Genomic DNA, 23,853 nt, shown 5'->3' on the forward strand with positions numbered 1-23,853 from the left:
GGTGAGGTTTTGTTTTTTGTTTATCAATCCCAATCCTCTGACCGGTTTCGCCGTATTACGGCTCATCAGAGAGGCTATAGGGCTTGATAACCAAAGAACAAAACCTTCGTTCCAGTATAGTCAACTGGATGCCAGAAATGATAGTTGTGTGCAACATCTGGTGACATCTGTACTCAACTCTATGAGTTAGAAAGTACAGATGGCGTTCCAAAATCTAGGAACAGCACCATTAATGCCGCATCATTCGGTAAACACCGATCTGATTGGTTGAAAATGGTGAGGTTTTGTTTTTTGTTTATCAATCCCAATCCTCTGACCGGTTTCGCCGTATTACGGCTCATCAGAGAGGCTATAGGGCTTGATAACCAAAGAACAAAACCTTCGTTCCAGTATAGTCAACTGGATGCCAGAAATGATAGTTGTGTGCAACATCTGGTGACATCTGTACTCAACTCTATGAGTTAGAAAGTACAGATGGCGTTCCAAAATCTAGGAACAGCACCATTAATGCCGCATCATTCGGTAAACACCGATCTGATTGGTTGAAAATGGTGAGGTTTTGTTTTTTGTTTATCAATCCCAATCCTCTGACCGGTTTCGCCGTATTACGGCTCATCAGAGAGGCTATAGGGCTTGATAACCAAAGAACAAAACCTTCGTTCCAGTATAGTCAACTGGATGCCAGAAATGATAGTTGTGTGCAACATCTGGTGACATCTGTACTCAACTCTATGAGTTAGAAAGTACAGATGGCGTTCCAAAATCTAGGAACAGCACCATTAATGCCGCATCATTCGGTAAACACCGATCTGATTGGTTGAAAATGGTGAGGTTTTGTTTTTTGTTTATCAATCCCAATCCTCTGACCGGTTTCGCCGTATTACGGCTCATCAGAGAGGCTATAGGGCTTGATAACCAAAGAACAAAACCTTCGTTCCAGTATAGTCAACTGGATGCCAGAAATGATAGTTGTGTGCAACATCTGGTGACATCTGTACTCAACTCTATGAGTTAGAAAGTACAGATGGCGTTCCAAAATCTAGGAACAGCACCATTAATGCCGCATCATTCGGTAAACACCGATCTGATTGGTTGAAAATGGTGAGGTTTTGTTTTTTGTTTATCAATCCCAATCCTCTGACCGGTTTCGCCGTATTACGGCTCATCAGAGAGGCTATAGGGCTTGATAACCAAAGAACAAAACCTTCGTTCCAGTATAGTCAACTGGATGCCAGAAATGATAGTTGTGTGCAACATCTGGTGACATCTGTACTCAACTCTATGAGTTAGAAAGTACAGATGGCGTTCCAAAATCTAGGAACAGCACCATTAATGCCGCATCATTCGGTAAACACCGATCTGATTGGTTGAAAATGGTGAGGTTTTGTTTTTTGTTTATCAATCCCAATCCTCTGACCGGTTTTTGCGGCATTAATGGTGCTGTTCCTAGATTTTGGAACGCCATCTGTACTTTCTAACTCATAGAGTTGAGTACAGATGTCACCAGATGTTGCACACAACTATCATTTCTGGCATCCAGTTGACTATACTGGAACGAAGGTTTTGTTCTTTGGTTATCAAGCCCTATAGCCTCTCTGATGAGCCGTAATACGGCGAAACCGGTCAGAGGATTGGGATTGATAAACAAAAAACAAAACCTCACCATTTTCAACCAATCAGATCGGTGTTTACCGAATGATGCGGCATTAATGGTGCTGTTCCTAGATTTTGGAACGCCATCTGTACTTTCTAACTCATAGAGTTGAGTACAGATGTCACCAGATGTTGCACACAACTATCATTTCTGGCATCCAGTTGACTATACTGGAACGAAGGTTTTGTTCTTTGGTTATCAAGCCCTATAGCCTCTCTGATGAGCCGTAATACGGCGAAACCGGTCAGAGGATTGGGATTGATAAACAAAAAACAAAACCTCACCATTTTCAACCAATCAGATCGGTGTTTACCGAATGATGCGGCATTAATGGTGCTGTTCCTAGATTTTGGAACGCCATCTGTACTTTCTAACTCATAGAGTTGAGTACAGATGTCACCAGATGTTGCACACAACTATCATTTCTGGCATCCAGTTGACTATACTGGAACGAAGGTTTTGTTCTTTGGTTATCAAGCCCTATAGCCTCTCTGATGAGCCGTAATACGGCGAAACCGGTCAGAGGATTGGGATTGATAAACAAAAAACAAAACCTCACCATTTTCAACCAATCAGATCGGTGTTTACCGAATGATGCGGCATTAATGGTGCTGTTCCTAGATTTTGGAACGCCATCTGTACTTTCTAACTCATAGAGTTGAGTACAGATGTCACCAGATGTTGCACACAACTATCATTTCTGGCATCCAGTTGACTATACTGGAACGAAGGTTTTGTTCTTTGGTTATCAAGCCCTATAGCCTCTCTGATGAGCCGTAATACGGCGAAACCGGTCAGAGGATTGGGATTGATAAACAAAAAACAAAACCTCACCATTTTCAACCAATCAGATCGGTGTTTACCGAATGATGCGGCATTAATGGTGCTGTTCCTAGATTTTGGAACGCCATCTGTACTTTCTAACTCATAGAGTTGAGTACAGATGTCACCAGATGTTGCACACAACTATCATTTCTGGCATCCAGTTGACTATACTGGAACGAAGGTTTTGTTCTTTGGTTATCAAGCCCTATAGCCTCTCTGATGAGCCGTAATACGGCGAAACCGGTCAGAGGATTGGGATTGATAAACAAAAAACAAAACCTCACCATTTTCAACCAATCAGATCGGTGTTTACCGAATGATGCGGCATTAATGGTGCTGTTCCTAGATTTTGGAACGCCATCTGTACTTTCTAACTCATAGAGTTGGGTACAGATGTCACCAGATGTTGCACACAACTATCATTTCTGGCATCCAGTTGACTATACTGGAACGAAGGTTTTGTTCTTTGGTTATCAAGCCCTATAGCCTCTCTGATGAGCCGTAATACGGCGAAACCGGTCAGAGGATTGGGATTGATAAACAAAAAACAAAACCTCACCATTTTCAACCAATCAGATCGGTGTTTACCGAATGATGCGGCATTAATGGTGCTGTTCCTAGATTTTGGAACGCCATCTGTACTTTCTAACTCATAGAGTTGAGTACAGATGTCACCAGATGTTGCACACAACTATCATTTCTGGCATCCAGTTGACTATACTGGAACGAAGGTTTTGTTCTTTGGTTATCAAGCCCTATAGCCTCTCTGATGAGCCGTAATACGGCGAAACCGGTCAGAGGATTGGGATTGATAAACAAAAAACAAAACCTCACCATTTTCAACCAATCAGATCGGTGTTTACCGAATGATGCGGCATTAATGGTGCTGTTCCTAGATTTTGGAACGCCATCTGTACTTTCTAACTCATAGAGTTGAGTACAGATGTCACCAGATGTTGCACACAACTATCATTTCTGGCATCCAGTTGACTATACTGGAACGAAGGTTTTGTTCTTTGGTTATCAAGCCCTATAGCCTCTCTGATGAGCCGTAATACGGCGAAACCGGTCAGAGGATTGGGATTGATAAACAAAAAACAAAACCTCACCATTTTCAACCAATCAGATCGGTGTTTACCGAATGATGCGGCATTAATGGTGCTGTTCCTAGATTTTGGAACGCCATCTGTACTTTCTAACTCATAGAGTTGAGTACAGATGTCACCAGATGTTGCACACAACTATCATTTCTGGCATCCAGTTGACTATACTGGAACGAAGGTTTTGTTCTTTGGTTATCAAGCCCTATAGCCTCTCTGATGAGCCGTAATACGGCGAAACCGGTCAGAGGATTGGGATTGATAAACAAAAAACAAAACCTCACCATTTTCAACCAATCAGATCGGTGTTTACCGAATGATGCGGCATTAATGGTGCTGTTCCTAGATTTTGGAACGCCATCTGTACTTTCTAACTCATAGAGTTGAGTACAGATGTCACCAGATGTTGCACACAACTATCATTTCTGGCATCCAGTTGACTATACTGGAACGAAGGTTTTGTTCTTTGGTTATCAAGCCCTATAGCCTCTCTGATGAGCCGTAATACGGCGAAACCGGTCAGAGGATTGGGATTGATAAACAAAAAACAAAACCTCACCATTTTCAACCAATCAGATCGGTGTTTACCGAATGATGCGGCATTAATGGTGCTGTTCCTAGATTTTGGAACGCCATCTGTACTTTCTAACTCATAGAGTTGAGTACAGATGTCACCAGATGTTGCACACAACTATCATTTCTGGCATCCAGTTGACTATACTGGAACGAAGGTTTTGTTCTTTGGTTATCAAGCCCTATAGCCTCTCTGATGAGCCGTAATACGGCGAAACCGGTCAGAGGATTGGGATTGATAAACAAAAAACAAAACCTCACCATTTTCAACCAATCAGATCGGTGTTTACCGAATGATGCGGCATTAATGGTGCTGTTCCTAGATTTTGGAACGCCATCTGTACTTTCTAACTCATAGAGTTGAGTACAGATGTCACCAGATGTTGCACACAACTATCATTTCTGGCATCCAGTTGACTATACTGGAACGAAGGTTTTGTTCTTTGGTTATCAAGCCCTATAGCCTCTCTGATGAGCCGTAATACGGCGAAACCGGTCAGAGGATTGGGATTGATAAACAAAAAACAAAACCTCACCATTTTTAATCAAAATAGGTTACACATCTCCATTAAACATCGAATGTGTAGTGCGGAACCCAAAAATAATGGCAATGACCTTACTTAATAACTTCCTAAGTTCTAACAACATAAAACTGTAAGTAGAATTTCCATAAATGTGGGTTCATTTTTGTTTTTAGCCTGGGTCAACCTCTGCCCCTTGTAGCTGTGTGAGAGCGTCTCATTTAATGTCTGTGTCTGTACTGTTACGTAGGCGTGCTGTCCATTCCTTAGTGTAGATTGATAACATAGCCAAGAAGATTAAGAAGACTGAAGAGATTCACCAAGAAGAGCCACCTGCATAAGTTGAAGTCACAGCACTTATCTTACAATAAAGTTATTGGAGGTTCAGGGGCACAAGCCCGACATACTGGACCTCTTACGTGTCGAGCTGGCAAAATACCCTAGTTGGTAGAGCCAAAAAAACGAGGGAAAAAAAAAAAAAAAAATCTAACAATTTAATTGGTGAAGATTATACACTAAAATCAAGTAAATGTATATTTTTTGATTGACATAATGGATACAACAGCTGCTGGCCCAGGTAAGATTACAATGACAATTTCATACCTAACCTATGTAATAAACCATGCTATTGCTGATGCATCATTACTACACATTTTTTAAGGGTGGTTCTAGTAACTAATTCGGCTAGTCTTACAGATCTGCAACTGGTATATGCTGCATACATCACTACTTTTCCATGTGGATGAAAAAGAAAATACTTTTATGAAGAAAGTGACTACATTTCCCAGGGACTGCAATCAAGTCAAGTTGAAGAAGAAAAATTGTGTGCAATATATCAAACTATCTACATTAGGTACAACCGTGGATTAAAGCAAGTTTTAAGGTGAGTTAACTGATTTAAAGCTAGATTTGTAGTTCTAATTCCGCAAGGTAAGCAGCATGCAGCAAGCAGTAGTAGCCATGTCAATTCGTAGATCAACTTTAGTAAGAAGGAAATAACATAACCCCAATAACCCCAAAGTCATATAAACCATCAAAATTTTATTTGTTATCTTGTGGGTTGTCATTTTTAGGCAAAAGCAAAAGAAAGTATTTGTTAAATGATATTCCAAAAATCTATGATGGGGGTAAAGACCAGTAGGTTAGGATGGAAGCAGTAAGGAGCAAGGTAAGAAATGAAAATGATTCATTTCTTGCTGCTTACTGCTTGCGGTTAATGTGGATTGCACTTATTTGTCAAACTATGAATTAGAGTGTTACAAGTATATTATTTATTTTTACTGCACCATACCGATTACTTTTTCTTGCAAAACTAGAACTATGAATCCAGCTTAGTGATATTAACATTAACAAAAATAAAAAGCAATGGAGTTTTCATTATGGTTTTACCTTTAACACAATAATCATCATTGTACACTAACACTTTGTAGACTGCATTGTTCAATCTTGAGTTAATATGTATTATATGTAGTATATGAGGCACGGTTTACCCAAGTAGTTGTAGTATTAATCATAAATTTAATTCTTGTCCATAACAACCCAGAGTAAACAAGTAACCTGGACTAATTTGTTTACTACATGTTGTTATGAACAAAAATTAAGTTATTAATTATGTCTATGTATACCTGCTAATTAAAATTAAACTGACTTCACTAAAGTCAATCACAAGTTTTCTACGCAAAAGTTAAAGCTACACATTTGTATATGACATGCTATACTTAAAAATTACACTAAAATAAAATTAATTTTACCTAACTTAAAAGTAGACCAACTTTCAACATTAGGTGAATTTCAGGCTAATTTGTGAACCCTTTGTCACTTTGTGTTGTTATAAAATGTGAAACTTTATTTATATTTTTTCTCGTTTTTTGTTTTGGTCTTACTCCATATCTTCAATTTCTTTTCCGTTGTTTTATCAAGGATGCACCAATTCCAACTAGAGCAGTAATCACAAACTATGTCACAGCCAAAGAAAACTTAATCCATTGTTAATTAGTTTTAATTTTACAAATGATTATTTTATAGGTGAACTTTTTTATGAATGAAATCATGAATCTTTCACCTTCTTTAGGTTAGAATATGTCCAAAGTTATAAACACATCTATGCTATCTAATTTAACATAACTTGAAAAGTATTTTGCCCGGTTTATACTTTTAAATTAAAAAATTTAATTTGGTTTTAATTACATGTAATGCCCGGTTTATACCTCCAAATTAAAAAATTAAATTAAACTTAAATTACCTACATGTAAAATTAAATGAAAATTCATGTGGTTAATGCCCGGTTTATACCTCCAAATTAAAAAATTAAATTAAATTTTAATTACATGTAAAATTAAATGAAAATTATTATGGTTTATACTTTTCAAGATATGCTAAATTAAATGACATAGATGTGTTTTTGGCTTTGACGTATTTTAGACATATTCTAACCTAAAGAGGGTGAAAGATTCATGAAAAAGTTCAGCTATAAAATAATCATTTGTAAAATTTAAAATAATAACTACTGGATGGAAGTTTTCTTTGGCTGTGGTTACCACACTAGTTGGAATCGGTGTATCCTTGACAAAACGATGGAAATGAAATTGGAGATATGGAGTAAGACCGATAAACAGGGAATGAACAAAAAAAACATATCAAGTTTCACATTTTATCACAACGAAAAGTGACGAAGGTTTCAAGAATTTGCCCGAATTTTACCCCTAGCTTAAAGTTGGCAAACATGTGGCTTTAACTTTTTAAATTTAAGTTAAAACTAACTTTTTAGTTTAATTCGTTAATTTGGAGGTATAAACCGGGTGATAAAATTGTCTTTAATGAACATTTACTTTAATTGTTAATTTGGAGGTATAACCCAGACATTGTCCCCTGTTTATACCTCCAAATTAAAAATTAAACTATATTTTCGTTAAAGTCAATTTAATTTTATCAACGTTAAAGCTACACATTTGTATATGACATGCTGTACTTAAAATTTACACAAAACTAAAACTAGTGTTAACTTAAAACTGAACCAACTTTCACCATTGGGTGAAATTGAGACTAATTTGTGAACCCTTTATCACTTTTCGTTGTGATAAAATGTGAAACTTTATTTGTTTTTTTTTTTCTCATTCTCTGTTTATCGGTCTTACTTCATATCTCCAATTTCTTTTTCATCGTTTTATCAAAGATACACCAAATCCGACTATTGTGGTAACCACTGCCAAAGAAAACTTCATTCCTTGTTTAATATTTTTAACTTTACAAATGATTATTTTATAGCTAAACTCTTTCATCCTTTTTAGGTTAAAATATGTCTACAGTACGTCGAAGTCAAAAACACATCTATGTTAGCATTTCTTGAAAATTACAAACCACAATAATTTTCATTCAATTTTACATGTAATTTAAATTAAAATTAATTTTTTAATTTGAAGGTATAAACCGGGCATTAGTTTTTTTTAAATAGAACCTTATATTTTTTAATACATTTGTAGATACTAGGTAGAATTTGAAAAGTTTTATGTTGTCTATACTTCAACCTGATAGTTTTCCTCAAGGTTTTACTAATATTTAATTTTTTAAGATATTAGCTTTTACTCTGATATAAAATTGGTTGTATTACCAATTACCATTGTTTGCACAGGGACCACAAATTAGATTTACGCAAATAAATTTGCGTTAGATGCTACAGGGCGTTCAATTTTTTTACAGTGTTTCACGATAAATGCGTCATATTTTATGGTTTGATTAAATATAACAAAATAACACTACTTTGCTTTATAAACCACGATCCAAAGATGTTTTGCTATGGAGATACATGGTGTCAAAGTTTGCATAAAAAGATATAAAATTATTTATTTCTTCAAAAGGGCTGCAGATACCTATGTTCATAAAACTTTGTAGGTGTCAACAACAGAGCACGCTTTGCAATAAAAAAAAAACATTTTTCAATTTTGCCAGTGGTATCCAATTGAACGAGTTGGTGAAGATTTTTGTTTATTTTATTTTTGTTTATTTGTTATCAAATATAAAGTTTTATGAGAATAGCTGCAGCCGATTTGAGAATTATAAATAAATTTAGATTTTATAATATTTTTATAAATTTAGAAATATCAAAACTTTAAGACCCTGTACCTCCATAACGAAACATTTTTGGATCATGGTTTATATAGAAAACTAAGTTTTCTTTTGACGTTTAATCGAACCCTAAAATACAGGGTGTTTCACGATAAATGCGTCATATTTTATGGTTTGATTAGAAATAAAAAAATACAGTAGTTTGCTAAATAAACCATGGGCCAAAGATGTTCCATTATGGATATACAGAGTGTTAAAGTTTGAATAAAAAAAACTAAATTTATCTATTTCTTCAAACCGGTTTCAGATATTTTTATACAACTTTGTAGGTGTCAACTGTCCACGATAAGGCACGTTTTGCAATAAAAAACATAATTTTTAATTTTGCCAGTAACGTTCAATCAAACACGTTCCTGAATGTTTTTGCAAAAAAAATATGTATACACCACTCTTTTTCCATTAAACGCAAACCAATTTCGAATTCCCCATTCAATTTAGAACAGAAAAGCTATCTAGTAACTTTTCGGTACACCTTTCTGTTTCCCAATAAAAAATTGAAAATCATAAAAATGTACCCATAAAATCAATACTAAATCGTCGACTGTATTTTATTAATCAATATCTAATTTTTTATTAATTTACTTTTTTAAAAAAAAATTTATTCGATAGGAACAAGCAGTATCTTCCTATTTTATCATTAAAAAACTGAATAAATCAAAATTTTAAAATTGAATAGAGGCGAAATTCGAAGATTTAGTATTAATTGTAATGGAACTTTTGCAGGATTTTTTATTCGAAAACGAGATGACGTACCAAAAAGTTACTAGATACCTTTTCTGTGTTAAATTGAATAAGGAGTTCAGAACTGATTTGCATTTTATGGAAAAACAGTGGCGGACATATTTTTTTTGCAAAAATGGTCAATAACTTTTTCGATTGGACGCCACTGGGAAATATAAAAAAATATATTTTTTAATGGAAAAACGAACTTTATCGTTGACAGTTGACACCTAAAAAGTTTTATGAAAATATCTCTTTTGAAGAAATAAATAAATTTAGATTTTTTTACCCAAACTTTAACACCCTGTATCTCCATAATGAAACATCTTTGGTCCATGGTTTATACATACAGTGCGTTTTTTTTAACGCGCAACATAGGATTTTACATGTTAAATTTTTAAGCCCCTGTTAGACCATGTTATTTCAGAACTACAGGTCTAAAACTTGACGGGTGTGTCTTTAGTACCCTGAAGCTTAAGTAAGTTAACCAATTTGGTCTAAAAAGTAATTAAAAACTGGCAAAAAATCATTTTTTTCGAAAAGATTTTATCGTTTCATACTCCCTGTATGCATTGTTGTTCTTTGTTGTTTTTGATACTGGCAGGTCGGGTAGCAGGTAGAGTGACATATTTTGAATGCATCAAGACCTGACATCTTTTGAACGTCAAAAGGGCATTTTATAATTGTTTGGAATACTGTTTGGCTTCAAACGGAGGGGTCACTTTGAACAATTCACTAATAAAAATACTTCTTTTGTTCTTAACTTTCTTGATACAAAGTTAATGATCAACTTGTTTTACTTTCTACGCCAAATTTTACCTGCTACCTGCCGTGCCAGTATCAAAAACAACAAGCACCTATACATACAGGGAGTATGGAAAGATAAAATCTTTTCGAAAAAAGATGATTTTTTGCAAGTTTTTAATCACTTTTTAGGCCGAATTGGTAAACTCACTTAAGCTTCAGGGTACGAAACAGCCACCCGTCAAGTTTTATACTTGTAGTTCCAAAATAACATGGTCTAACATGGGCTTAAAAATTTAACACGTGAAATCCTATGTTGCGCGTTAAAAAAAACGCACTGTATAAAAAAAAACATGTATACATAGGCAGAAAGACCGTAACGGTCGATAGCCGTTTTTTCTTTTGAAAAAAAAAGATTGTTTATACAGGGTGTCTAAAAAGTCTGGAATATTGCAAATATCTCGAAAGAACAAAGAAGTATACAGGGTCAGTCACAAAGTATACCAACTTTCTTAATTCAAACCTAACACACTGTATATTACTTCAGATTTTAAGAGTACTCATAAAGGCCAATTCAACGATATACGATTTTTTTATTTTATTTGATTTTTTTTTTTTTTATTTTTTTTTTGTACCTACCCTATGTGAGAAGGAAAAGACTGACATCTTAAGTATCCTTCTCACTCAAAAACACCATTTTAAGTAATAGGAAAATTTGCCAATTAATTTAACATTATATTGACGTTAGCTGTCATTGTTACACCTATCATTGTTATAGGTAGGTACAAAAAAAAAAAATTAAAAAAAAAAAAAAAAAAAATCCAAAAAAAAAAAAAAATCGTATATCGTTTAATTGGCCTTTATGAGTACTCTTAAAATCTGAAGTAATATACAGTGTGTTAGGTTTGAATTAAGAAAGTTGGTATACTTTGTGACTGACCCTGTATACTTGCGAACCTCATTTCACCCTCACGTCATGCGCTGTTATTTACTTTAACAAGACGCAAATTTTGAGAAAAATAAAATCAGCAGTTTTCGAGATATTTGCAATATTCCAGACTTTTTAGACACCCTGTATATATATATATATATATATATACAGGGTGTCCCACGACGAAAGACCTCGATTGATATTGGAAAAAGTATAAATAGGAGAGTTTTGAAAATTTGGTAGGATACTGATGTGGGCATGCCCAATCCAACTAAAATATTCTCAAGATGGTTGCACTTCCGCTTATACCGGAAGTCGATCACAACTTTCTTATTTTAAATAGAACACCCTATATATTATTACATATTTGGATTCCTCACAAAATTCTGACCAACTTTTATATAGAATGCCCTATGCCTATCTCTAGCCGTTTTCGAAATATTTGATGTTTTTCCAAAAAAGTGACAGTTGCAACGCTCAACATATTTTTGTACTATGTTAAAACCGTATTTCATTTTGCAATGAAACTTTGGGTAATTGTAAATAAAGGATCGTTTTATTAAACTGAGGGTGCGTAATGACTCATTTGTATACAGGGTCGTCAAAAAAAAATCATAAAGTTGCCACTAAAAAAAATGAAAAATCTCAAGTTTTTTAAATAGAAACCCACATTTTTTATGACGGAATCATTTTGAGCATTAAAAATTACTATAAGTTTCAATTTACTTGCCTATACCTAAATCCAACCCATTTCGTTTTATTTGAGAATAAACATTTTTTTATTAGGCTGCATGGTTGGGATTAGCTGGTACTCTAGTTAGCCATGCTTTTGACACACGGTGATATTGGAGAACTGCAAAGCATGTTATGTTGAGCGTTGCAACTGTCACTTTTTTGGAAAAACATCAAATATTTCGAAAACGGCTAGAGATAGGCATAGGGCATTCTATACAAAAGTTGGTCAGAATTTTGTGAGGAATCCAAATATGTAATAATATATAGGGTGTTCTATTTAAAATAAGAAAGTTGTGATCGACTTCCGGTATAAGCGGAAGTGCAACCATCTTGAAAATATTTTAGTTGGATTGGGCATGCCCACATCAGTATCCTACCAAATTTTCAAAACTCTCCTATTTATACTTTTTCCAATATCAATCGAGGTCTTTCGTCGTGGGACACCCTGTATATATATAATTGATTAATTTCTAAAAAAAAAAAAAAAAAATCAAAAAAAAAAAAAAATTTGTCACAGCTATTTGAAAGCACTATAGATCCAGTGGCGTAGTAATTTTTTTAAATAAAAAAATCGCTAATAAAAATTCTCCATTTTCTATCAAGAAAAAGTATCGTAATATGACCTGAAAACTGAAATAAATATTTAAAATTTTCTCCCGTAATAGACATTTCATTCCTAATTATTTCAAAAAAAAAATCATTGAAATCGGTTAATAACCTAAAATTTTATAGGGGTGTTTCCATTCTAAATGGGTCACACTGTATATACAGGGTAATTCAAATTCGACCCTCACCATTGGGATCTCGGAAACTATAAGAGATACAAGAAAGTTTAAATTGGGGCAAAGTTGCGCAAAGTAAAGCTCAATCAAATGCCGTTTTAAAAATTACTTACTTAGTCATTATTATTTACTTAGTCACAAAGGTGTACACGTTACCACACTTAAACCGGTTTATACCCTCGAAGAGCTTAATTGTTCTTTTTGTGAATAAAAAATGGTTTGTCACTTGTTGTATAAATAACTATTAAATCACTCTGAATGACATTCACCTATTTACAGATGTAAACAGCAAACATCAATGGCGCGGTGCAAATTTAATAGAACTGTAATTTTAGTGTTCTTTTTAATATAAAAAGTCGAAATTTAATAAAATACTGTATAAAACGTGACTTAAACCGGTTTATTCACTCGAACAAATATGAATGAATGAAAAATGGTTTAAGTCACTTGCTGTATAAATAATTATAAACTTGCACTTAACATTATAAAAAATTAAAATTTGGCAAAAAATTAAGTTCCTAAAATGATGATCTTTCTCTTGGAAACATAATTGAGCTGTTTAAGTTAGAGATAATGCTAACAAATCTTATTTTCTGATTAACCTAAATAGTTAGTAGTAGCAATGTTGTATAATAATAACATTTTGTGCGGGGGTGTCTTTTCTAGATACATTTTTAACTATGATTGACTTGATCTAATGATCGTCCATATTATCGTGTTTGACAAGTACTGTCAAATAATGACATTTTATAAAACGGCCCATTAACACTCAGAGCCAATAACTAAAAGTTATGAACCCATAACAGCTGACCAGTGTCTAGTATAATAGAAGTGCTTAGCTTAGCAGTGCATAGGTATTAAGTATAGCCCATTGTATCAAATTAAATCATTCTTTAGACCGCTTTGCTATAGTTCACATCCAAGTTAGAGAAATAAAAGTTTTTAAAAACGGATTTTAACTTATAATTGGCGCAGTCGGTAGGATAAGAGCAGTTACAATCGAAGTCACGTTATCGAAACGATTCAATTGTTAACGCGAGTTTCAACTCCTCAGCTCTTATCGAACGTGATAGACTGTTTCGGACTCCGAAAAGTGATTGAGTTTGCTGTGCGTGTGTTACCGAACAACAGGACATCACTTCCTCAATTTGGGTTGTGCTGCATAAGGCTCTAGAGGATCACCACGCAGGAAGAAAAGACTGACAACACCAAGGGTGAGTGCCCCAGTATTCCTGTCGCTTTTCCACTTTCCCTGGTTAGGAGAGTAGAAATAATTTTAAGTTTATTTTTTAAGGAAAGTTAAAAGAAAAAGTAAGAAAAAATAACTAACTGTTAATGAACAGAGAACTTGAAGATTTAGTCAATCAATTTGATAATACTTTAAATTTATCTAGTAATTTAAGACAATCTTCCAACATGCAGAACGCATCTAACGCTTCTCAAGCACCTCAAGTAAATTATACTTTACTTAAATTGTTTATTGACACTATTCCTCTATACGATGGAAATTCTATCACATTGAATAGTTTTCTATCAGCTGGTGACTTTCTTTTTTCAACATATGGTCAACCTAATGACAATGTTTTAAGAAACTACTTACTTCGTACTATAAGAATGAAGCTTACTGATAGGGCTCAAATTTTAGTTGGTTCAAGACACGAATTAGATACTTGGAACAAACTTAAAACAGCTTTGTCAGATTGTTTCGGCGATAGACGTAATTTAGAATGTCTAGAACAGGATTTGTTTATGGCAACTCCTCATAAAAGTGAAAGTTCCTTAGAATTTGCTAAAAGGATACAAGTTCTAAGAAGCACGCTTGCTCAAAAAATTAATTCACTTCCAACTAATGTAATGGACCAACCCACTAAAGTGATCTATTTACGGCAATACGATACACTATGTTTGAGAACTTTCATTAGAAGCTTACCTGGATTTTTGCAAAGTATAATTCGTTTGAAAAATCCCGATTGCATTGAAACTGCAATGAATTACATTATTGAAGAGGAAAACTTTCAATACACCCAAAACCTTTTCAAAAATCCAGTACAAGATAAATCTGCTTTTCATAACAAACCACAACATAAATCGTATTATCCACCCGTAAACCCCTCTATGTCATCTTACAACCGAAATTACCAACCTAATGCAAGTCATATGCAAAGACACCCGATTCCAAATCATTTTAATCAAAACTTAACTTACAATCGGTTTAGTCAACCTAACATGTTTAATAATCAGCCATCATTTCCAAATTACGGAAACAAACCTGCATTTCCACGAGGACCTATTAATATACAACCTCGACCAATCCAAAATCAACATTTCCCGACAAACAGACAAGTTTTCGGACCTCCTCAAGATGTTTTTAAACCAACCGGTAAAATACCTGTTGAGAAACCTGAACCAATGTCAACACGTTCTCGTTATACAATGCCACCCCTTTCATCCCGAAATAACCACTTTAGACCAAACGGACCTAGAAATTTTGTGTCTCAAGAACTTTACCATTTGGAAGAAAATCCACAAGAAATTGATGAATTTGCTTTTCCACAAATTGACTATTCTTGTGAAGACGAACAGACTCAAAATCACAATATGCACCAACATTTTAATAATGAAGAAGTCCATGGAGAAAGCCAAGACCAATTAACTTATGCTGAAGCAGAAGAAAACTATGGAAATTTTCATCAGATCAGCCCTCCAACTTCTCAGACCTAACAGTAGAAATGCATACTGAGATTTTGAATAGTTTACCCTACATCAAAATTAAAAATCCAAGTTTAAAGCTACTTGTAGATACTGGGTGCTATAATTCAATAATTCATTCTTCTATTGCTGAAAAATACTTTCCAAATACAATTTTTAATTCACCTTCAATAATTAAGACAGGTGTTGGCGAAAAGGAAACTTTGTTTAAAGCTAATATACCTGCATTTCAAGAATTTCAAGTTCATTATTATATTACTTTCATCTTATTTGATTTTCATGAATACTTTGACGGTATTATAGGATTGTATGATTTAAAACGTTTCAATCTATCGATTGACCTTGTAAATGATCAACTTATCAACAACAAACTAACAATTCCCATACAATTCCGACAACCGCAACTTGAAACTTACGGTTTCACCGTACATTCTCATGAAGTCAAGAAGGTAAACGTCCCTGTTTCTCACCATAATGTTGACATAATCATACCCGAAACCTATTTAAATGATCTTTATTTTCCTGAAACACTAACCACTGCAAAGAACGGATTTGCAGTAACAGAAGTTTTTAATTTCACAAGTAATGACATTACTGTGCTATTCAAAGAACCCATGCCGTGTCACTTATTTTCCCACGAACAATACGAACATTTTTCATTGTTTCATATGGATAATATTCTTCCAAAAGAAAGTGCTAAAAATAGCAAAGTTAACATTATCGACTCTTTAAGATGTGACCACCTTAATCTTGAAGAAAAATCTGCTCTTACGAAACTTTGTAAACAATTTTCGGATGTTTTCCACCAAGAAAATCAAAAATTGTCCTTTACCAATAAAGTCAAACACACAATTAGAACAACTGACGAGATCCCCGTACATTCAAAAACTTCCCGTTACCCTTTTGTACATAAAAATGAAGTACATCGACAAATAAATAAAATGTTAGAAGAAGGCATAATCCGTCCTAGCCAAAGTCCATGGAGTAGTCCAATATGGATTGTACCCAAAAAGTTAGACGCTAGTGGCAAGCAAAAATGGAGGATTTGCGTAGACTATCGCGGTATCAATGTCAAGACTATTGACGACCGTTACCCTTTACCCAACATTACTGACATCCTAGACAAGTTAGGTAGATGTACTTACTTTTCGACTATAGACCTTTCTTCTGGCTTCCACCAAATAGAAATGGACCCCAAATCGATTGAGAAAACAGCATTTAATGTCGAAAATGGTCATTTTGAATACCTTCGAATGCCATTTGGCCTAAAAAATGCACCTGCAACATTCCAGCGTGTCATGGACAATGTTCTGCAAGGATTGCAAGGAAATATATGTCTTGTCTACATGGATGACATAATTGTGTTTTCAACTAGTCTCGAAGAACATATTAAACATCTCCAAAAAGTTTTCGAAAGATTAAGAAATGCCAGACTAAAAATTCAGCTTGATAAGTCAGAGTTTTTACGTATAGAAGTTGAATTTTTGGGCCACTTAGTAACAAAAGATGGTATAAAACCGAATCCAAGAAAAATAATGGCAATTCAAAAATTTCCAATTCCAAGAACCGCTAAGGAAATCAAATCTTTTCTGGGATTGCTTGGTTATTATAGGAGATTTATTAAAGGTTTTGCTAAACTAACTCGACCCTTTACGAAATGTTTAAAGAAAGGAGCTACCATCGAGCACACTCCTGAATATATAAAAACTTTTGAAATTTGTAAAAATATTCTTTGTAACGATCCAGTTTTACAGTACCCCGACTTTGAAAAACCATTTATTTTGACTACCGATGCATCTAACGTAGCTATAGGCGCTGTATTGAGTCAAGGAAAAATAGGTAGTGACCTTCCTATAGCATATGCCTCCAGAACTCTAAATCCTGCAGAGACCAACTATTCGACAATAGAAAAAGAACTATTGGCTATAGTGTGGGCAACTAAATACTTCCGACCGTATTTATTTGGGCGCAAGTTTACAATCATAACTGATCATAAACCTTTGCAATATCTTTTCAGCCTGAAAGAACCTAATTCGCGATTAATTAGATGGAAACTGAAACTTGAAGAGTTTAACTATGAAGTTCAATATAAAAAAGGATCTCTTAATACAAATGCTGATGCATTGTCAAGGATTGAGATTAATGCTATCGAAAATCAATCAATACTAGGAAATCCAGGAGATATAAATCGAGAAATTGATCACTATATAGAAGAAGAACGAAATCGCAGTCTCAGTCAAGAAGAAATCCAAGAATTAAATGACATAATTAGACCCGTAGAAGCTGAAACCAATACATCCAACATCAATGTAATATCTGATATCCAAATACAAGCCCCAAGTCGAGAGTCTGATGACATAACTGTACATTCAGCTGCAGAAGACCCTATTTTAAACATTCCAATAATTGAAAATTGCCTCAATACTTATACGAATCAAATCATTTTCACCCTAAAACCTAAAGGACGTTATCACGTAATTCGAAGTAGTTTATTTCAAACCAAATTTCGATATTCTGTGTGTCTTACTGAACACTATTGGGAAGAACTTATAAAATTCTTTAAAGAGCACATAAGTCCAAATAAACTGTACTGTTTATATATAGCTAAATCCGAAATAGACTTAGCTAATAGAATCAGTATCATTTTACCAGAAACGTTTCAACATAATTCTTATAAGCTAGTACTTACAAGAACATTAGTAACAGACATTGAGGATGAAAATCGTCAAAACCAACTCATTGAATATCATCATAATAAAAGTCATCGTGGTATTAATGAAGGTTTAATGACCCTAAAAAAGCTCTATTACTGGCCAAACATGAAATTAGATCTGACAACTTTTGTGAAATTTGTCAACAAACGAAATACGACAGACATCCACCGAAAATTAATTTCAGTATTTCTCCTACACCTTCACAACCTTTTGAGAGCATTCACATGGACGTATTCCAAATTAATAGTGTCAAGTTTCTCACAATTATTGATGTCTTTTCGCGTTATGCACAAGCTTATGAACTCCAACCAGCTTGTACCGCTACAATTGTGTTAGATAATCTTGCAACTTTTATCAGTCACCATGGCCTACCTCAACAAATAACATGTGACAATGGTACGGAATTTAAAACGTCCTTGCTCTTAGAATTTTGCAAACTTCACAAAATTAAATTACACTTTACAACAGCTGGTAATTCCAACAGTAATAGTCCAGTTGAGAGATTACATTCAACTCTCATTGAATTATATCGCATCTTAAAACTTAAAAATTCCTCATTAATGCCTAAGGAATTAATGCAATTTTCTATAATAGGATATAATTCATCAATTCATAGTGTTACTAAACAGAAACCTTTCGATGTTATTAATGGACGTATTAACGCTTTAGATCCCTTTGATTTAACAGATGAAATAATCGTTAATAAATATATTAATGACAGAAAAGAAAGACTGAAAACTATATATCAGAAAATCTATGACCTTTCTTTAGAAACGAAAACACGAACAATTGAAAAACATAATAAAAACCGTGAAACTCCACCTGAGTTTAGTGCAAATCAAAAAGTATTTGTTACTGATAAATCAGCTCAAAGAAGTAAAGATAAACCTCGAAGAAAAAAGCATTTTGTCGATCATGATATTGGTAACAAAATAATAACTAAAGACAAGAAGGTTATTCACAAATCACAGATTCAAAAACCTAGACTTTTTTCTGTTCCACAGGAAAATGAACCTGATGGTGCCATTCCTTCTTGTAGTTACAACGTTTGTGACACCGACTCATCCGACTGATGACGACCTCAAAACCATTCCATTAAAAGCACCTCTCCTTCCTTTTAATCTAGGAAATGCTAAAGTCGTAAACACCAAACATACATTCCTACATTTTGTAGAACTTACACCCTTAATTCACCAAATGGAAAATTTAGAATACTTTTATGATTTTGTAAATAATTCGCTTAACATAACAAACTTTCAGGCATCGCAACTTACATACCATACTAATGCCATCAATTTGCTTAATCATGCAAAGTTTTTAATCCTAGAAGCTAGGAATAAGTTTAATAATATACGACCACATAATCGAAACAAACGTGGACTGATCAATGTAGTTGGAAAAGTCTCAAAGTGGCTTTTTGGTACTCTTGATTCTGATGACGCTGACAAATATGATAAAGCCATTTCAGAATTGCACTATCAGAAAACTACATTACGAAAAGAACTTTCTTTTCAAATTTCACTGACTAAACAGCTGATTGACAACTATAACAGTTCAATAACGATTTTGTACAACAATCAAGCTTTGATTAAGTCTCATATTAAAGCTTTTGAAAAATTAATAAATAAAACCTTAATTGACACAACTACTCTACTAAGAATTCAAAGTACCATCCTTCAAATAATCTTTAGTAGTCAAAACTTAATAACATTTTTGGATAACTTGGAAAATGCAATTATGTTTGCACAACTTAATGTTTTACATAGTAGTATAATTTCATACCATGAATTGGATACCATCCTTAAAGATTTGACAAAACTTTATGGTAATGATAAACTATTAACATTAAGTAATATGAAGTACTATTATAAACTGTCTGCTCTCCAAGTAACCTTCTCCAAAAATAAAATAATTTTTGCAATTCACTTTCCAATATTTCTCAAAGAATCCTTTGAAATGTTTCACCTTTTACCTATACCAATGAACAATTTCATCATTGTACCCCACTCACCCTACATGGTAATTGGAGCCGATTCTGCCGAATATGAAGAAGACGCCTGTCCGATGATCGAAAACACCTACATCTGTAAAAATCACCTGGAAACTCAGAGAGATGATTGTGCTGTTCAACTTATCAGGCACGCCAATATTGGAAAATGTGAAGTGACACCAGTACGAGTAACCGACGCCATAATTCAATCAATAACAAATGAATACGTTTTGGCAATACCAACAAATAGTCCACTTAAAGTTCACAAGTTATGCCAAACTAAAGAGATTGTATTTTTAAACCACCCTAATTTGGTCAAAATTCCAAGAAATTGTGGGATAAGCATCTTAGATAACCAGTTTTGGAATAAAGAGGACATAATTCCAGGAAATCCATTTATTCTTCCTCAAATGGAGTTTTCCTTAAACCACTCTGTTGCCCTTAAGCTGAAGCCTTTGGAACTGACGTCATTAAATTTAAAAGATATCAAGAGTCTTAGTGAAAGTAGATACTACGCAGACTTTCTAGACGAAGAAAACATTCATCCAGTGGTTTGGAGCTTTTCAACATCTTTCCTGATGGTAACCCTTGCCATGCTTTTGATGTTTGCAGTCTGGAAGTTCTACCAATTCAAGAAGACGAAGCGTCAACCGACCGGTCATTCCACCACCGAGAGGGATGTTCCTGAAAACAACATGGTACCCCTGTTGTTTCCATCTAGGTTGGGAGGAGTTATGAACCCATAACAGCTGACCAGTGTCTAGTATAATAGAAGTGCTTAGCTTAGCAGTGCATAGGTATTAAGTATAGCCCATTGTATCAAATTAAATAGAGACCGCTTTGCTATAGTTCACATCCAAGTTAGAGAAATAAAAGTTTTTAAAAACGGATTTTGTATTTTCAAACTTATAATTTAAAGTAAAAATAGTTTTTATTGAATTATTTTGTTATTTATCAAGCAAATCATAAGTTATTATACAGGGTGATTCCAAAGTTGGTGCTTTCCTTTCACCTGCGAATAGGGCTTCAAAAAATAAGTTTTTTTTTCCTTTGACGCTTTTTCGAAATATGAACAATAACGAAGATATAGGGTGTCAAAGTTTTCCCCACTTTGAAGAAGTTATTTCGACATTTATTCAATTTTTTAAAATATTCTGGACAGATACAATGTTTTTTCATCAAGTATTTTATAAAAATTATTGTTAACTGAAATACTATGCAAAATGAAAATAAATGTTCAGGCAAACTTTCCTTAGAAGTTTCAGACTGCCCTAAAATTACAGCTTAAACAAATTTAAAGATATCAAACTCTTTGAACGGCTTCCGTACCTGTCCAGATTATTTTAAAGAATTAAAAAAAAATCTACATAACCACAACACACAAGTACAACATTTTTCCTACGAGTATCAATTTTTTAAATTGAACGAAAATGTATAGTAAAATTACTAAAATGAAAGCCTCTGTTTGCAAAGATAATTAAAAGAGTATTCTTCATTGAGAAATCAAATATACAGTTTTTGTTTTTTGATTTAAATGCACTTTTTTGATAAATAAAATGTGGAAAAGTAACTTTACCGCACTAGTGTGGTAAAGTTACTTTTCCGCACTATTTTTTTTATTTGCTTTGAACATCTCATAAATAGATTGGTGCAAGTGGGTATTTTCGCTCTACACATATTACCTTTAAAATTTTAAATTTTTTGTAAATTATTTTACAATGCGGGAAAGTAACTTTACCGCATCCGGTGCGGGAAAGTACTCTTTTCCTTGTGTGGAAAAGTGCATTTACCGCACCTGCGTAGAAAAGGTTTTTTTCATTATACTTACTAGTGTGAAAACTATTTAATTTTTGGTTAATTCGTTCTTGAAAAATTGTACCTTTTTCGTGAGGACGCTAGAAAGTGCCCATTTTTCGTGCGCTGTTTTTAACTGGTGGTTTTTCTCGTGTGCTGACAAATACGTGTTTTGCATAAAATCTATTTTTTAAAGTGTCAGTAAATTTCTGACATACGTTAAGTTACGTATACGAAAATATGCGTAGAGATGTGTATGGTAAATACCTTCTTCGCAACTTTTCGTATACTTTTCATACGTTTTCATACCTGGGTGCTAGATTACCACTCAATGTTTAATGAATTTTTATACTGATTTTATGCTACAATATCAAATGAAGCTTCAGCTAACATTGGTTGATACCGAGGGTAAAACTTGACATTTCTTATATTCTCGTGGTAATATATTTTTTTTTTGTTTCAGATATTCTCCCGGTGAAGCGAGAAGCAAAAAAAAGTCATCCAGGTCAATCTTGGAATTCTTATTTATTTTAATAATAAACTAAAGATGGGGGCGCGGGTTGTCTGTAGTTTTATTTGCTATTTCGATTTGTTGTTATGCCATATGCAGCATTGTTATATCCACAATATCTGGCCGAATACTTTTTATTTAATTTACAACTAAATGCTGAAGTATTAGAAACATTGTCATTCCTTTAAATGTCAATCTACGCATGGCGAACTGAGTAACTGTGCAGAAGTTGACATTGGGAGTGAACAAGGACCAGCAATCAGTCAATCATATCTATCAAACGTACAATTTATTTTCCAACTGATTAACCATCTTACAGCAAATTTAACTTTTTGTGTCTGCTCAGCTCCTATTTATATCGAAGAATCAATGCTAATCACGTGTGTTTTCTAAGAACTATCCAGAATGCCCATTTATTACCCTTAAAGCAGCACAAATGTACTTCACGTTTTACACAATAAACATGTGTTTTTGATGAACACAGCCTGGTAACTTGCACCTGGTATTATTGGGTTGGTAATCATATAATAGATATCGATCAACTCCATCTAGTCTTTTTTCTTTTACTGGTTTAGTTTCAACTCTGCCGTTTTGGAGAAGGTTCTTCAATGACTTTGCGTAATATACAAGTTTTTTGGCAACTTCATGACGAAACTGAAATAGATCATAAGTTTTGCTTCTTATACCCAAAGATTCGGCTTTTTTTCCTATACTGTAGCCAAGAGTTAACAAGTACAACGTCAAATGCATGGGAGATTAGTCTAAGTGTCCATTTTCTAGATCTTACATATGGGATCGATACAATGACAAGAAAAAGTCCTCAGGAAGAAATTCCATTGGACCACGGCTTATAAGCCCGGAAAACTTTCATATTTCAGTTCAACTCTTTGAATTGCAGGCAACAAGCTGAGAAATTATTGTGCTGGAATGACTAAGGACTTTCTTGTATTCTACCTCAGCCAATTCACAAAATTCTTTTAACTTCTCAGTTCTTACTGTCAAAATAAGGAAATATTTAAATATTTTTACAATTGAAGACCTTAGCGCAATACAATGGTAAGCCTCAAAATCAAAAAGTTGAGATATTACTGTTTAAAGTTTTCAAAAATTCTGTAAAAAAATGGTTTTGATTTAAAGATTTCAAACTTTGTCAGTACATTATGGCAAAGAGGAAAAAAGATAAGCAACTATTATTTAAAAAAAAATATATTTTTTTTACAAAAAATGGAGTTTATTTTGATAAAATGTGGCTTAACATGTTTTTGCTTAAACTAAACTCATTATAAAAATAACCGAAAAAATTCAATACTACTCATCCAAGGTTTCAATCTCTTCGTCTAAATTGTCAACAGCAACATTTAGTTGCGTATAAAATGCATGGTAGGCTGGCGGTATGTAAGGAAGTAATGTCTGTATGTTTTTAATTTT

The 23,853-nt window shown here is 33.9% G+C and overlaps 1 long non-coding RNA gene across 1 annotated transcript; it reads left to right on the forward strand.

Annotated features, from left to right (window-relative positions):
* The first annotated feature begins 5,154 nt into the window (after positions 1-5,154).
* On the forward strand, positions 5,155-23,598 carry LOC145736395 (uncharacterized). Its single transcript, XR_014179920.1, has 3 exons — positions 5,155-5,250; positions 5,370-5,556; positions 22,378-23,598. It is a non-coding gene; the product is annotated as an uncharacterized LOC145736395 (long non-coding RNA).
* Positions 23,599-23,853: the final 255 nt, after the last annotated feature.

This window comes from Ips typographus, linkage group LG12 (assembly GCF_016097725.1).
Source record: "Ips typographus isolate SLU linkage group LG12, UJ_Ityp_2.0, whole genome shotgun sequence".
Taxonomy (NCBI): Eukaryota; Metazoa; Arthropoda; class Insecta; order Coleoptera; family Curculionidae; genus Ips; species Ips typographus.